Source organism: Ascaphus truei, unplaced genomic scaffold (genome assembly GCF_040206685.1).
Source record: "Ascaphus truei isolate aAscTru1 unplaced genomic scaffold, aAscTru1.hap1 HAP1_SCAFFOLD_375, whole genome shotgun sequence".
Lineage (NCBI taxonomy): Eukaryota > Metazoa > Chordata > Amphibia > Anura > Ascaphidae > Ascaphus > Ascaphus truei.
This window is the reverse complement of record NW_027456706.1, coordinates 205,245-220,285: the sequence shown is the minus strand read 5'-3', so window position 1 is coordinate 220,285 and position 15,041 is coordinate 205,245. Positions and strand designations below refer to the sequence as shown.

Below are 15,041 nucleotides of genomic sequence, written 5' to 3'. Positions count from 1 at the left end.
CTCAGTACAGGAATAGCAGAGGAAGTGTGTGTATATAATAGCTGCCTGCTCAGTACAGGAATAGCAGAGAGGGTGTGTGTGTATATAGTAGCTGCCTGCGCAGTACAGGAATAGCAGAGGGTGTGTGTGTATATAGTAGCTGCCTGCTCAGTACAGGAATAGCAGAGATGGTGTGTGTATATAGTAGCTGCCTGCCCCCAGTACAGGAATAGCAGAGGGTGTGTGTATATAGTAGCTGCCTGCCCCCAGTACAGGAATAGCAGAGGGTGTGTGTGTATATAATAGCTGCCTGCCCCCAGTACAGGAATAGCAGAGGGGGTGTGTGTATATAATAGCTGCCTGCCCCCAGTACAGGAATAGCAGAGGGTGTGTGTGTATATAGTAGCTGCCTGCGCAGTACAGGAATGGCAGAGGTGTGTGTGTGTGTATAGTAGCTGCCTGCCCTCAGTACAGGAATAGCAGAGGTGTGTGTGTATATAGTAGCTGCCTGCCCCCAGTACAGGAATAGCAGAGGGTGTGTGTGTGTATAGTAGCTGCCTGCCCCCAGTACAGGAATAGCAGAGGGGTGTGTGTATATAGTAGCTGCCTGCCCCCAGTACAGGAATAGCAGAGGGTGTGTGTGTGTATAGTAGCTGCCTGCCCCCAGTACAGGAATAGCAGAGGGTGTGTGTGTATATAATAGCTGCCTGCTCAGGACAGGACCAGGGTGATTGATGGTCACTGCTGTGTGTCTCTCCCACTGATATGGTCCTGGCTGAGTGACAGCTGGGAGCAGCTCAAGTAAAGCCGGGCAGGGGGATGGGGAGCAGGACTTAGAGACGCTCTAATCCGAGGAGCTTGCGCTTGCTGTCTCGCTCTTGCTGTCTCGCTCTTGCTGTCTCTCCCTTTACCTGTCACTCTCCGCACGGACTCTTACAGGTGAGAACTTATTTCTATTCTTAGAGGGGACGAGCGAGACTCCCCACACCTGTGCGGGGCGACTGGACAGGAAGATAGAGTGAGTGCTCACTGACCAAGTGTCACAGGCACGACACTTCTGTCCTCTCATTGTCAGCCTATAAACGCCTCACTCTCTGCCCCTCTCTCCCCCTGCCTCTCTGCCCCTCTCTCCCCTGCCTCTCTGCCCCTCTCTCCCCTGCCTCTCTGCCCCTCTCTCCCCCTGCCTCTCTGCCCCTCTCTCCCCTGCCTCTCTGCCCCTCTCTCCCCTGCCTCTCTGCCCCTCTCTCCCCTGCCTCTCTGCCCCTCTCTCCCCCTGCCTCTCTGCCCCTCTCTCCCCCTGCCTCTCTACCCCTCTCTCCCCCTGCCTCTCCCCTGCCTCTCTCCCCCTGCCTCTCTGCTCCTCTCTCCCCCTGCCTCTCCCTGCCTCTCTGCCTCTCTCCCCATGCCTCTCTGCCCCTCTCTCCCCCTGCCTCTCCCTGCCTCTCTCCCCCTGCCTCTCTGCCTCTCTCCCCCTGCCTCTCTGCCCCTCTCTCCCCCTGCCTCTCCCCTGCCTCTCTCCCCCTGCCTCTCTGCCTCTCTCCCCCTGCCTCTCTGCCCCTCTCTCCCCCTGCCTCTCCCCTGCCTCTCTGCCCCTCTCTCCCCCTGCCTCTCCCCTGCCTCTCTCCCCCTGCCTCCCTGCTCCTCTCTCCACCTGCCTCTCTGCCCCTCTCTCCCCCTGCCTCTCTGCCCCTCTCTCCCCCTGCCTCTCCCCTGCCTCTCTCCCCCTGCCTCTCTGCCTCTCTGCCCCTCTCTCCCCCTGCCTCTCTCCCCCTGCCTCTCTGCCCCTCTCCCCCTGCCTCTCTGCCCCTCTCCCCCTGCCTCTCTCTCCCCGCTGCCTCTCTGCTCTCTCTCTCTCCCCCTGCCTCTCTGCCCGTCTCTCCCCCTGCCTCTCTGCCCCTCTCTCCCTCTCTGCCCTTCTCTCCCTCTCTGCCACTCTCTCCCCCTGCCTCTCTGCCCCTCTCTCCCCCTGCCTCTCTCCCACTTCCTCTCTGCCCATCTCTCCCCCCTGCCTCTCTCCCACTGCCTCTCTCCCACTGCCTCTCTGCCCCTCTCTCCCCCTGCCTCTCTCCCACTTCCTCTCTGCCCATCTCCCCCCTGCCTCTCTGCCCCTCTCTCCCCCTGCCTCTCTGCCCCTCTCTCCCCCCTGCCTCTCTGCCCCTCTCTCCCCCCTGCCTCTCCCCTGCCTCTCTCCCCCTGCCTCCCTGCTCCTCTCTCCACCTGCCTCTCTGCCCCTCTCTCCTCCTGCCTCTCTGCCCCTCTCTCCCCCTGCCTCTCTGCCCCTCTCCCCCTGCCTCTCTGCCCCTCTCCCCCTGCCTCTCTCTCCCGCTGCCTCTCTGCTCTCTCTCTCTCCCCTGCCTCTCTGCCCGTCTCTCCCCCTGCCTCTCTGCCCCTCTCTCCCTCTCTGCCCTTCTCTCCCTCTCTGCCACTCTCTCCCCCTGCCTCTCTCCCACTGCCTCTCTCCCACTGCCTCTCTCCAACTGCCTCTCTGCCCCTCTCTCCCCCTGCCTCTCTCCCACTTCCTCTCTGCCCATCTCTCCCCCTGCCTCTCTGCCCCTCTCTCCCCCTGCCTCTCTGCCCCTCTCTCCCCCTGCCTTTCTGCCCCTCTCTCCCCTGCATCTCTCCCCCTGCCTCTCTTCCCCTGCCCCTCTTCCCCTGCCTCTCTCTCCCTCTCTGCCCCTCTCTCCCTCTCTGCCCCTCTCTCCCTGTCTGCCCCTCTCTCCCTCTGCCCCTCTCCCCCTGCCTCTCTGTCCCTCTCCCCCTGCCTCTCTGTCCCTCTCTCCCCTGCTCTCTCTCCTCCTGCCTCTCTGCTCTCTCTCCTCCTGCCTCTGCTCTCTCCTCCTGCCTCTCTGCTCTCTCCCACCTGCTTCCCTTTCTCTCCTTGCCTCTCTCCCCCTGCCCCTCTCCCCCTGCCCCTCTCCCCCTGCCCCTCTCCCCCTGCCCCTATCCCCCTGCCCCTCACCCCCTGCCTCTCTCTCTCTCTCCCCCTGCCTCTCTGCCCCTCTCTCTCCCTGCCTCTCTGCCCCTCTCTCTCTCCCCCTGCCTCTGTCTCCTCCTGCCTCTTTGCTCTCTCTCTCTCTCTCCCATTGCCTCGCTCTCTCCCCCTGCCTGCCTCTCTCTCTGCCTCTCTCTCTCTCTGCCTCTCTCTCTCTCTCTCTCTCTCTCTCTCTCTCTCTCTCTCTCTCTCTCTCTCTCTCTCTCTCTCTCTCTCTCTCTCTCTCTCTCTCTCTCTCTCTCTCTCTCTCTCTCTCTCTCTCTCTCTCTCTCTCTCTCTCTCCCTCCCTCCCTCCCTCCCCCCCTCTCTCTCTCTCTCTCTCTCTCTCTCTCTCTCTCTCTCTCTCTCTCTCTCTCTCTCTCTCTCTCTCTCTCTCTCTCTCCCCCCCCTGCCCCCTCTCTCTCCCCCTGTCTCTCTCTCTCCCCCTGTCTCTCTCTCTCCCCCCTGCCTCTCTCTCCCCCTGCCTCTCTGCCCCTCTCTCTCCCCCTGCCCCTCTCTCTCCCCCTGCCTCTCTGCCCCTCTCTCTCCTCCTGCCCCTCTCTCTCCCCCTGCCCCTCTCTCTCCCCCTGCCCCTCTCTCTCCCCCTGCCCCCCCTCTCTCTCCCCTTGCCCCTCTCTCTCTCCCCCTTGCCCCTCTCTCTCTCCCCCTCTCTCTCTCCCCCTGCCTCTCTCTCTCTCTCTCTCTCTCTCTCTCTCTCTCTCTCTCTCCCCCTGCCTCTCTCTCTCTCTCTCTCCCCCTGCCTCTCTCTCTCTCCCCCTGCCTCTCTCTCTCCCCCCCTGCCTCTCTCTCCCCCTGCCTCTTTCCCCCTGCCTCTCTGCTCTCTCCCCCCCTGCCTCTCTGCTCTCCCCCTGCCTCAATCTCTCTCTCTCCCTGCCTCTCTCTCCCTTTTCCTCTTCCTTTCCCTGCCTCTCTCCCTGCCTGCCTCCCCCTCTCTCTCTGCCTCTCCCTCCCTGCCTCTCTCTTTCTCTCCCTGCCTCTCTCTTTCTCTCCCTGCCTTTCTCTCCCTGCCTCTCCCTTTCCCTGCCTCTCCTTGCCTTTCTCTCCCTGCCTCTCTCTTTCACTCCCTGCCTCCCTCTTTCTCTCCCTGCCTCTCTCTTTCTTTCCCTGCCTCTCTCTTTCTCTCCCTGCCTCTCTCTTTCTCTCCCCCTGCCTCTCTCTCTCCTCCCTGCCTCTCTCTCTCCCCCCTGCCTCTCTCTCTCTCTCCCCCTGCCTCTATCTCCCCCTGCCTCTTTCCCCCTGCCTCTCTGCTCTCTCCCCCCTGCCTCTCTGCTCTCCCCCTGCCTCAATCTCTCTCTCTCCCTGCCTCTCTCTCCCTTTTCCTCTTCCTTTCCCTGCCTCTCTCCCTGCCTGCCTCCCCCTCTCTCTCTGCCTCTCCCTCCCTGCCTCTCTCTTTCTCTCCCTGCCTCTCTCTTTCACTCCCTGCCTCTCTCTTTCACTCCCTGCCTCTCTCTTTCTCTCCCTGACTCTCTCTTTCTCTCCCTGACTCTCTCTTTCTCTCCCTGACTCTCTCTTTCTCTCCCTGACTCTCTCTTTCTCTCCCTGACTCTCTCTTTCTCTCCCTGTCTCTCTCTTTTTCTCCCTGTCTCTCTCTTTCTCTCCCTGACTCTCTCTTTCTCTCCCTGCCTCTCTCTTTCTCTCCCTGCCTCTCTCTTTCTCTCCCTGCCTCTCTCTTTCACTCCCTGACTCTCTCTTTCTCTCCCTGCCTCTCTCTTTCTCTCCCTGACTCTCTCTTTCTCTCCCTGCCTCTCTCTTTCTCTCCCTGCCTCTCTCTTTCTCTCCCTGCCTCTCTCTTTCTCTCCCTGCCTCTCTCTTTCTCTCCCTGCCTCTCTCTTTCACTCCCTGCCTCTCTCTTTCTCTCCCTGCCTCTCTCTTTCTCTCCCTGCCTCTCTCTTTCACTCCCTGCCTCTCTCTTTCTCTCCCTGCCTCTCTCTTTCTCTCCCTGCCTCTCTCTTTCACTCCCTGCCTCTCTCTTTCTCTTCCTGCCTCTCTCTTTCTCTCCCTGCCTCTCTCTTTCTCTCCCTGACTCTCTCTTTCTCTCCCTGCCTCTCTCTTTCTCTCCCTGCCTCTCTCTTTCTCTCCCTGCCTCTCTCTTTCTCTCCCTGCCTCTCTCTTTCACTCCCTGCCTCTCTCTTTCTCTCCCTGCCTCTCTCTTTCTCTCCCTGCCTCTCTCTTTCTCTCCCTGACTCTCTCTTTCTCTCCCTGCCTCTCTCTTTCTCTCCCTGCCTCTCTCTTTCTCTCCCTGCCTCTCTCTTTCTCTCCCTGCCTCTCTCTTTCTCTCCCTGCCTCTCTCTTTCACTCCCTGCCTCTCTCTTTCTCTCCCTGCCTCTCTCTTTCTCTCCCTGCCTCTCTCTTTCACTCCCTGCCTCTCTCTTTCTCTCCCTGCCTCTCTCTTTCTCTCCCTGCCTCTCTCTTTCACTCCCTGCCTCTCTCTTTCTCTTCCTGCCTCTCTCTTTCTCTCCCTGCCTCTCTCTTTCTCTCCCTGACTCTCTCTTTCTCTCCCTGCCTCTCTCTTTCTCTCCCTGCCTCTCTCTTTCTCTCCCTGCCTCTCTCTTTCTCTCCCTGCCTCTCTCTTTCACTCCCTGCCTCTCTCTTTCTCTTCCTGCCTCTCTCTTTCTCTCCCTGCCTCTCTCTTCTCTCCCTGCCTCTCTCTTTCTCTCCCTGCCTCTCTCTTTCACTCCCTGACTCTCTCTTTCTCTCCCTGCCTCTCTCTTTCTCTCCCTGACTCTCTCTTTCTCTCCCTGCCTCTCTCTTTCTCTCCCTGCCTCTCTCTTTCTCTCCCTGCCTCTCTCTTTCTCTCCCTGCCTCTCTCTTTCTCTCCCTGCCTCTCTCTTTCTCTCCCTGACTCTCTCTTTCTCTCCCTGCCTCTCTCTTTCTCTCCCTGCCTCTCTCTTTCTCTCCCTGCCTCTCTCTTTCTCTCCCTGCCTCTCCCTTTCTCTCCCTGCCTCTCTCTTTCACTCCCTGCCTCTCTCTTTCTCTCCCTGCCTCTCTCTTTCTCTCCCTGCCTCTCTCTTTCACTCCCTGCCTCTCTCTTTCTCTCCCTGCCTCTCTCTTTCTCTCCCTGCCTCTCTCTTTCACTCCCTGCCTCTCTCTTTCTCTTCCTGCCTCTCTCTTTCTCTCCCTGCCTCTCTCTTTCTCTCCCTGACTCTCTCTTTCTCTCCCTGCCTCTCTCTTTCTCTCCCTGCCTCTCTCTTTCTCTCCCTGCCTCTCTCTTTCTCTCCCTGCCTCTCTCTTTCTCTCCCTGCCTCTCTCTTTCTCTCCCTGACTCTCTCTTTCTCTCCCTGACTCTCTTTAACGATTTAAAATGTTATCTGCAAAGCTGGATTTTATCCAGTGGAAATTTGGCTTTCTGCCCCTCATTCCTCAGGGACCGGGCTATGTGTTATACAGGAGGAGAGAAGGGGGGCTGTGTGTTATACAGGAGGAGAGAAGGGGGGCTATGTGTTATACAGGAGGAGAGAAGGGGGGGCTATGTGTTATACAGGAGGAGAGAAGGGGGGGCTATGTGTTATACAGGAGGAGAGAAGGGGGGCTGTGTGTTATACAGGAGGAGAGAAGGGGGGGCTATGTGTTATACAGGAGGAGAGAAGGGGGGGCTATGTGTTATACAGGAGGAGAGAAGGGGGGGCTATGTGTTATACAGGAGGAGAGAAGGGGGGGCTATGTGTTATACAGGAGGAGAGAAGGGGGGGCTATGTGTTATACAGGAGGAGAGAAGGGGGGCTGTGTGTTATACAGGAGGAGAGAAGGGGGGGCTATGTGTTATACAGGAGGAGAGAAGGGGGGGGCTGTGTGTTATACAGGAGGAGAGAAGGGGGGGCTATGTGTTATACAGGAGGAGAGAAGGGGGGGCTATGTGTTATACAGGAGGAGAGAAGGGGGGGCTATGTGTTATACAGGAGGAGAGAAGGGGGGCTGTGTGTTATACAGGAGGAGAGAAGGGGGGGCTATGTGTTATACAGGAGGAGAGAAGGGGGGGGCTGTGTGTTATACAGGAGGAGAGAAGGGGGGGGCTATGTGTTATACAGGAGGAGAGAAGGGGGGGCTATGTGTTATACAGGAGGAGAGAAGGGGGGGCTATGTGTTATACAGGAGGAGAGAAGGGGGGGGGGCTGTGTGTTATACAGGAGGAGAGAAGGGGGGGCTATGTGTTATACAGGAGGAGAGAAGGGGGGGCTATGTGTTATACAGGAGAAGAGAAGGGGGGGCTATGTGTTATACAGGAGGAGAGAAGGGGGGGCTATGTGTTATACAGGAGGAGAGAAGGGGGTCTATGTGTTATACAGGAAGAGAGAAGGGGGGGCTATGTGTTATACAGGAGGAGAGAAGGGGGTCTATGTGTTATACAGGAGGAGAGAGGGGGGGGCTATGTGTTATACAGGAGGAGAGAAGGGGGGGCTGTGTGTTATACAGGAGGAGAGAAGGGGGGGGCTGTGTGTTATACAGGAGGGGAGAAGGGGGCGCTATGTGTTATACAGGAGGAGAGAAGGGGGGGGCTGTGTGTTATACAGGAGGAGAGAAGGGGGGGCTGTGTGTTATACAGGAGGAGAGAAGGGGGTCTATGTGTTATATAGGAGGAGAGAAGGGGGGCTATGTGTTATACAGGAGGAGAGAAGGGGGGGCTGTGTGTTATACAGGAGGAGAGAAGGGGGTCTATGTGTTATACAGGAGGAGAGAAGGGGGGGCTATGTGTTATACAGGAGGAGAGAAGGGGGGGCTATGTGTTATACAGGAGGAGAGAAGGGGGGGCTGTGTGTTATACAGGAGGAGAGAAGGGGGGGGGCTATGTGTTATACAGGAGGAGAGAAGGGGGGGGGCTATGTGTTATACAGGAGGACAGAAGGGGGGGGCTGTGTGTTATACAGGAGGAGAGAAGGGGGTCTATGTGTTATACAGGAGGAGAGAAGGGGGGGCTGTGTGTTATACAGGAGGAGAGAAGGGGGTCTATGTGTTATACAGGAGGAGAGAAGGGGGGGCTATGTGTTATACAGGAGGAGAGAAGGGGGGGGCTATGTGTTATACAGGAGGAGAGACGGGGGGCTGTGTGTTATACAGGAGGAGAGAAGGGGGGGCTATGTGTTATACAGGAGGAGAGAAGGGGGGGGCTGTGTGTTATAAAGGAGGAGAGAAGGGGGGGGGCTGTGTGTTATACAGGAGGAGAGAAGGGGGTCTATGTGTTATACAGGAGGAGAGAAGGGGGGCTATGTGTTATACAGGAGGAGAGAAGGGGGGCTGTGTGTTATACAGAAGGAGAGAAGGGGGGGCTGTGTGTTATACAGGAGGAGAGAAGGGGGGCTATGTGTTATACAGGGGAGAGAAGGGGAGGGCTGTGTGTTATACAGGAGGAGAGAAGGGGGGGCTATGTGTTATACAGGGGGAGAGAAGGGGGGGCTGTGTGTTATAAAGGAGGAGAGAAGGGGGGGCTATGTGTTATACAGGGGGAGAGAAGGGGGGCTGTGTGTTTATACAGGAGGAGAGAAGGGGGCTGTGTGTTATACAGGAGGAGAGAAGGGGGGCTGTGTGTTATACAGGAGGAGAGAAGGGGGGCTATGTGTTATACAGGGGGAGAGAAGGGGGGGCTGTGTGTTATACAGGAGGAGAGAAGGGGGAGCTGCAGGGACCAGGCTATGGGGGGTAACACAAGAATAGCAGAGGGTACTTTAGGGCAGGAGACATGTTGAGGGTCAGTGCTGGGATTGCACAAGGTCACAAAGGAGAGTTAAGTTCACAAAGTCTGTGTTATACAGGAGGAGAGAAGGGGGGGCTGTGTGTTATACAGGAGGAGAGAAGGGGGGGCTGTGTGTTACCTACAGGAGGAGAGAAGGGGGGCTGTGTGTTACCTACAGGAGGAGAGAAGGGGGGGGCTGTGTGTTATACAGGAGGAGAGAAGGGGGGGGCTGTGTGTTCTACAGGAGGAGAGAAGGGGGGGCTGTGTGTTATACAGGAGGAGAGAAGGGGGGGGCTGTGTGTTATACAGGAGGAGAGAAGGGGGGGCTGTGTGTTCTACAGGAGGAGAGAAGGGGGGGGCTGTGTGTTATACAGGAGGAGAGAAGGGGGGGGCTGTGTGTTATACAGGAGGAGAGAAGGGGGGGCTGTGTGTTCTACAGGAGGAGAGAAGGGGGGGCTGTGTGTTATACAGGAGGAGAGAAGGGGGGGCTGTGTGTTACCTACAGGAGGAGAGAAGGGGGGGGCTGTGTGTTACCTACAGGAGGAGAGAAGGGGGGGCTGTGTGTTCTACAGGAGGAGAGAAGGGGGGGCTGTGTGTTATACAGGAGGAGAGAAGGGGGGGCTGTGTGTTACCTACAGGAGGAGAGAAGGGGGGGGCTGTGTGTTACCTACAGGAGGAGAGAAGGGGGGGGGCTGTGTGTTATACAGGAGGAGAGAAGGGGGGGCTGTGTGTTCTACAGGAGGAGAGAAGGGGGGGGCTGTGTGTTATACAGGAGGAGAGAAGGGGGGGGCTGTGTGTTATACAGGAGGAGAGAAGGGGGGGCTGTGTGTTCTACAGGAGGAGAGAAGGGGGGGCTGTGTGTTATACAGGAGGAGAGAAGGGGGGGCTGTGTGTTACCTACAGGAGGAGAGAAGGGGGGGCTGTGTGTTACCTACAGGAGGAGAGAAGGGGGGGGCTGTGTGTTATACAGGAGGAGAGAAGGGGGGGGGCTGTGTGTTATACAGGAGGAGAGAAGGGGGGGCTGTGTGTTCTACAGGAGGAGAGAAGGGGGGGCTGTGTGTTATACAGGAGGAGAGAAGGGGGGGGCTGTGTGTTATACAGGAGGAGAGAAGGGGGGGCTGTGTGTTCTACAGGAGGAGAGAAGGGGGGGCTGTGTGTTATACAGGAGGAGAGAAGGGGGGCTGTGTGTTACCTACAGGAGGAGAGAAGGGGGGGCTGTGTGTTATACAGGAGGAGAGAAGGGGGGGGCTGTGTGTTATACAGGAGGAGAGAAGGGGGGGCTGGGTGTTCTACAGGAGGAGAGAAGGGGGGGCTGTGTGTTCTACAGGAGGAGAGAAGGGGGGGCTGTGTGTTATACAGGAGGAGAGAAGGGGGGGCTGTGTGTTATACAGGAGGAGAGAAGGGGGGGCTGTGTGTTCTACAGGAGGAGAGAAGGGGGGCTGTGTGTTATACAGGAGGAGAGAAGGGGGGGCTGTGTGTTATACAGGAGGAGAGAAGGGGGGGCTGTGTGTTCTACAGGAGGAGAGAAGGGGAGCTGTGTGTTATACAGGAGGAGAGAAGGGGGGGCTGTGTGTTCTACAGGAGGAGAGAAGGGGGGGCTATGTGTTATACAGGAGGAGAGAAGGGGGTCTATGTGTTATACAGGAGGAGAGAAGGGGGGCTGTGTGTTACCTACAGGAGGAGAGAAGGGGGGGGCTGTGTGTTATACAGGAGGAGAGAAGGGGGGGCTGTGTGTTATACAGGAGGAGAGAAGGGGGGGCTATGTGTTATACAGGAGGAGAGAAGGGGGGGGGGCTGTGTGTTATACAGGAGGAGAGAAGGGGGGGCTGTGTGTTATACAGGAGGAGAGAAGGGGGGGCTATGTGTTATACAGGAGGAGAGAAGGGGGGGTCTATGTGTTATACAGGAGGAGAGAAGGGGGGCTGTGTGTTACCTACAGGAGGAGAGAAGGGGGGGGCTGTGTGTTATACAGGAGGAGAGAAGGGGGGGCTGTGTGTTATACAGGAGGAGAGAAGGGGGGGCTATGTGTTATACAGGAGGAGAGAAGGGGGGGGCTATGTGTTATACAGGAGGAGAGAAGGGGGGGCTATGTGTTATACAGGAGGAGAGAAGGGGGGGGCTATGTGTTATACAGGAGGAGAGAAGGGGGGCTATGTGTTATACAGGAGGAGAGAAGGGGGGCTGTGTGTTATACAGGAGGAGAGAAGGGGGGGCTGTGTGTTTTTGGGGGGGGGGGGCTGTGTGTTTCTGGGGAGGGGGGGGGGCTTGGGGGGGAGGGGGGGTGTTGGAGGGGGGGTGGGGGGGTTGTGTTTCTGTGGGGGGGGGGTTGCAGGTTAGGGAGGGGGGGGGGCTGTGTGTTATAGGGTGGAGAGAGGGGGGGGGCTGTGTGTTGTAAGGGGTGAGAGGGGGGCTGGGTGGTTGCGGGGTGGGTGAGGGGGGGGGGGGTGTGGGTGGTTTGGGGGGGGGGGGGGGGTTGGGGGGGGTGGTGGGTGGGGGGTTTGGGAGGGGGTGGTGGGGGGTGTGTGTTATACAGGAGGAGAGAAGGGGGGCTATGTGTTATACAGGGGAGAGAAGGGGGGGCTGTGTGTTATACAGGAGGAGAGAAGGGGGGGCTATGTGTTATACAGGGGGAGAGAAGGGGGGCTGTGTGTTATACAGGAGGAGAGAAGGGGGGGCTGTGTGTATACAGGAGGAGAGAAGGGGGCTGTGTGTTATACAGGAGGAGAGAAGGGGGGCTATGTGTTATACAGGGGGAGAGAAGGGGGGCTGTGTGTTATACAGGAGGAGAGAAGGGGGGGCTGTGTGTTATACAGGAGGAGAGAAGGGGGGCTGTGTGTTATACAGGAGGAGAGAAGGGGGGGCTATGTGTTATACAGGGGGAGAGAAGGGGGGCTGTGTGTTATACAGGAGGAGAGAAGGGGGGGCTGTGTGTTATACAGGAGGAGAGAAGGGGGGCTGTGTGTTATACAGGAGGAGAGAAGGGGGGGCTTTGTGTTATACAGGAGGAGAGAAGGGGGGCTGTGTGTTACCTACAGGAGGAGAGAAGGTGGGGCTTTGTGTTATACAGGAGGAGAGAAGGGGGGGCTGTGTGTTATACAGGAGGAGAGAAGGGGGCTGTGTGTTATACAGGAGGAGAGAAGGGGGGGCTGTGTGTTCTACAGGAGGAGAGAATGGGGGAGCTGTGTGTTATACAGGAGGAGAGAAGGGGGGGCTGTGTGTTATACAGGAGGAGAGAAGGGGGGGCTGTGTGTTATACAGGAGGAGAGAAGGGGGCTGTGTGTTACCTACAGGAGGAGAGAAGGGGGGCTGTGTGTTATACAGGAGGAGAGAAGGGGGGACTGTGTGTTATACAGGAGGAGAGAAGGGGGGCTGTGTGTTATACAGGAGGAGAGAAGGGGGGCTGTGTGTTATACAGGAGGAGAGAAGGGGGGGCTGTGTGTTATACAGGAGGAGAGAAGGGGGGGCTGTGTGTTATACAGGAGGAGAGAAGGGGGGGCTGTGTGTTATACAGGAGGAGAGAAGGGGGAGCTGTGTGTTATACAGGAGGAGAGAAGGGGGGGCTGTGTGTTATACAGGAGGAGAGAAGGGGGGGCTGTGTGTTCTACAGGAGGAGAGAAGGGGGGCTGTGTGTTCTACAGGAGGAGAGAAGGGGGGGCTGTGTGTTATACAGGAGGAGAGAAGGGGGGGCTGTGTGTTATACAGGAGGAGAGAAGGGGGGCTGTGTGTTATACAGGAGGAGTGAAGGGGGGCTGTGTGTTATACAGGAGGAGAGAATGGGGGGGCTGTGTGTTCTACAGGAGGAGAGAAGGGGGAGCTGTGTGTTATACAGGAGGAGAGAAGGGGGGGCTATGTGTTCTACAGGAGGAGAGAAGGGGGGGCTATGTGTTATACAGGAGGAGAGAAGGGGGTCTATGTGTTATACAGGAGGAGAGAAGGGGGGCTGTGTGTTACCTACAGGAGGAGAGAAGGGGGGGGCTGTGTGTTATACAGGAGGAGAGAAGGGGGGCTGTGTGTTATACAGGAGGAGAGAAGGGGGGGCTATGTGTTATACAGGAGGAGAGAAGGGGGTCTATGTGTTATACAGGAGGAGAGAAGGGGGGCTGTGTGTTACCTACAGGAGGAGAGAAGGGGGGGGGGCTGTGTGTTATACAGGAGGAGAGAAGGGGGGGCTGTGTGTTATACAGGAGGAGAGAAGGGGGGGGCTATGTGTTATACAGGAGGAGAGAAGGGGGGGCTATGTGTTATACAGGAGGAGAGAAGGGGGGGCTATGTGTTATACAGGAGGAGAGAAGGGGGGGCTATGTGTTATACAGGAGGAGAGAAGGGGGGCTATGTGTTATACAGGAGGAGAGAAGGGGGGGCTGTGTGTTATACAGGAGGAGAGAAGGGGGGGCTGTGTGTTATACAGGAGGAGAGAAGGGGGGCTATGTGTTATACAGGGGGAGAGAAGGGGGGGCTGTATGTTATACAGGAGGAGAGAAGGGGGGGCTATGTGTTATACAGGGGAGAGAAGGGGGGCTGTGTGTTATACAGGAGGAGAGAAGGGGGGGCTGTGTGTTATACAGGAGGAGAGAAGGGGGGCTGTGTGTTATACAGGAGGAGAAGAGGGGGGGCTATGTGTTATACAGTGGGAGAGAAGGGGGGGCTGTGTGTTATACAGGAGGAGAGAAGGGGGGGCTGTGTGTTATACAGGAGGAGAGAAGGGGGGCTGTGTGTTATACAGGAGGAGAGAAGGGGGGCTATGTGTTATACAGGGGGAGAGAATGGGGGCTGTGTGTTATACAGGAGGAGAGAAGAGGGGGCTGTGTGTTATACAGGAGGAGAGAAGGGGGGCTGTGTGTTATACAGGAGGAGAGAAGGGGGGGCTGTGTGTTATACAGGAGGAGAGAAGGGGGGCTGTGTGTTACCTACAGGAGGAGAGAAGGTGGGGCTTTGTGTTATACAGGAGGAGAGAAGGGGGGGCTGTGTGTTATACAGGAGGAGAGAAGGGGGGCTGTGTGTTATACAGGAGGAGAGAAGGGGGGGGCTGTGTGTTCTACAGGAGGAGAGAAGGGGGGAGCTGTGTGTTATACAGGAGGAGAGAAGGGGGGGCTGTGTGTTATACAGGAGGAGAGAAGGGGGGGCTGTGTGTTCTACAGGAGGAGAGAAGGGGGGAGCTGTGTGTTATACAGGAGGAGAGAAGGGGAGCTGTGTGTTATACAGGAGGAGAGAAGGGGCTGTGTGTTACCTACAGGAGGAGAGAAGGGGGGCTGTGTGTTATACAGGAGGAGAGAAGGGGGGGCTGTGTGTTATACAGGAGGAGAGAAGGGGGGCTGTGTGTTATACAGGAGGAGAGAAGGGGGGCTGTGTGTTCTACAGGAGGAGAGAAGGGGGGGCTGTGTGTTATACAGGAGGAGAGAAGGGGGGGCTGTGTGTTATACAGGAGGAGAGAAGGGGGGGCTGTGTGTTATACAGGAGGAGAGAAGGGGGGAGCTGTGTGTTATACAGGAGGAGAGAAGGGGGGCTGTGTGTTATACAGGAGGAGAGAAGGGGGGGCTGTGTGTTATACAGGAGGAGAGAAGGGGGGGGGCTGTGTGTTATACAGGAGGAGAGAATGGGGGCTGTGTGTTATACAGGAGGAGAGAAGGGGGGGCTGTGTGTTATACAGGAGGAGAGAATGGGGGGCTGTGTGTTCTACAGGAGGAGAGAAGGGGGAGCTGTGTGTTATACAGGAGGAGAGAAGGGGGGCTGTGTGTTCTACAGGAGGAGAGAAGGGGGGGCTATGTGTTATACAGGAGGAGAGAAGGGGGTCTATGTGTTATACAGGAGGAGTGAAGGGGGGCTGTGTGTTACCTACAGGAGGAGAGAAGGGGGGGGCTGTGTGTTATACAGGAGGAGAGAAGGGGGGGCTGTGTGTTATACAGGAGGAGAGAAGGGGGGGCTATGTGTTATACAGGAGGAGAGAAGGGGGTCTATGTGTTATACAGGAGGAGAGAAGGGGGGCTGTGTGTTACCTACAGGAGGAGAGAAGGGGGGGGGGGGCTGTGTGTTATACAGGAGGAGAGAAGGGGGGGCTGTGTGTTATACAGGAGGAGAGAAGGGGGGGGGGCTATGTGTTATACAGGAGGAGAGAAGGGGGGGGCTATGTGTTATACAGGAGGAGAGAAGAGGGGGCTATGTGTTATACAGGAGGAGAGAAGGGGGGGCTATGTGTTATACAGGAGGAGAGAAGGGGGTCTATGTGTTATACAGGAGGAGAGAAGGGGGGGCTGTGTGTTATACAGGAGGAGAGAAGGGGGGGGCTGTGTGTTATACAGGAGGAGAGAAGGGGGGCTATGTGTTATACAGGGGGAGAGAAGGGGGGAGGCTGTGTGTTATACAGGAGGAGAGAAGGGGGGCTATGTGTTATACAGGGGGAGAGAAGGG

General features: G+C 57.3%; 1 protein-coding gene across 2 annotated transcripts in view; it reads left to right on the top strand.

Annotated features, from left to right (window-relative positions):
* Window positions 1–695: 695 nt before the first annotated feature.
* Window positions 696–15,041, top strand: part of CARNS1 (carnosine synthase 1) — a 144,058-nt gene continuing 129,712 nt past the window's right edge. For both annotated transcript variants that reach the window (XM_075583785.1, XM_075583784.1), the window contains exon 1: window positions 696–918. The gene's annotated coding sequence lies outside the window, so the exon portion shown is untranslated. The remainder of the gene's footprint in view (window positions 919–15,041) is intronic.